The sequence below is a fragment of the Galeopterus variegatus genome, unplaced genomic scaffold, assembly GCF_000696425.1.
Source record: "Galeopterus variegatus unplaced genomic scaffold, G_variegatus-3.0.2 Scaffold13168, whole genome shotgun sequence".
NCBI classification, from domain to species: domain Eukaryota; kingdom Metazoa; phylum Chordata; class Mammalia; order Dermoptera; family Cynocephalidae; genus Galeopterus; species Galeopterus variegatus.
The window spans coordinates 52,895-54,338 of NW_007739279.1; positions in this window are offsets into that span (position 1 = coordinate 52,895).

A 1,444-nucleotide genomic window follows, 5' to 3' on the forward strand; every position below is an offset into this window, starting at 1 on the left:
GGTTGTTGCATGTGATAGTGTCTTGTTAGGTTTGTCCTTTAGTCTTCATACTAAGGATGTAAGTGGTTTATTCCCCACCCGTATGACCTCGGAGTGTTCTGAGGTTGTCCGTGAACTGACTTGACTAATGAGTCATGGACTTTGGTCATCCTCTTGCTGCCCCTTAGTGTCACCTTCCTTCGGGCTGAAGAACTCCCCTTCGCACTTCTTGTAAGGCAGGTCTAGTGTTGGGGAATCCCCTTAGCTTTTGTTTGTCTGGGGAAGACTTTGTTTCTCTTTCATGTTTGAATTCTCTGTCACAGTTGTGCTGGGTAGAGAATTCTTGGGTAACAGCCTTTTTCCTTCAGCACCCTCAATATATCAGCCCACTCTCTCTAAGCCTCTTGGGTTTCTACTGAGAAACCCACTGAGAGGCGTACTGGGGCTCCGTGGAATGTTAGGAGTGTATTTTCTCTTGATGCTTTCAGTATTCTTTCTCAGTTTCTGGGTTTTAATAATTTGATTGTGATGCGCCTCGGGGTGTCCCTCCTTGGATTGAATTTGATTGGTGACGACTGCACTTCCTGTACTGGATGCTGACATCTTTCTCTGCACGTGGGCAATTTCCAGCGTTTATGTCCTTGCATGAGCTGTCTACAGCTCTTCCTTTTTCCTCTCCTTCTCCTGTGCCAATTATGCAGAGGTTCTTTTGCTTGAGGGAGTCCCGTATTTGCTGTATTTATTCTTCTTTTTCTTTTGGCTCCTCTGATTTGATGATTTCGTATGTTCTATCTTCGAGCTCACTAATTCTTTCCTCTGTTTCATTAAGTCTGCTGTAGGACCTTTCTATGGAGTTTTACAGATAAGATAGTGTATTTTTTATTTCTAGAATTTCTCTCTCTTTTCTTTTTATTGATTTAATTCTTTGCCAATGTTCTCATTCTGCTCTTGGATTGTTTTCAGTCATTTAACCATCTATCTGTATTTTCTGTCTTTCCCTGAACTTTCTTAACAGGGTTACTCTGAATTCTCTGTCTGACATTTCAGACATCTGCTGTTCTGCTGGGTCCCTTGCTGGGGTGTGGTTCGTTTCCTTTGTTGCTGTCATATTTCTCTGTTCTTTCTCAGTCTTCGTGCCTTTACATTGATGTCTGGGCATTTGAGGAGATGCTACCTCTCCTAGGGTTAAAGGTGTTCTTTGCTGGTTTAGACCTTTACTGGTGGATATAAAAGCTTTGTCTCTGGTATGAGGTTTTGGTTAGTTCCAAAACTGGGGGAATTTTCCTGTGGGGACCAGGAATTGAACTCTGTGGATGCACTAAATTGCTGCCTCATTGCTGGGCCCTTGGGGGACTCCTCCTTCGTTAAAGCACCACTGCATGACTGCTGGCCCTGGCTGCTGCTCCTCCTGCCACACCCACCAAGAGCAGAGGACGACTCACCTGTCCTCAGGGTCCTGACGGCG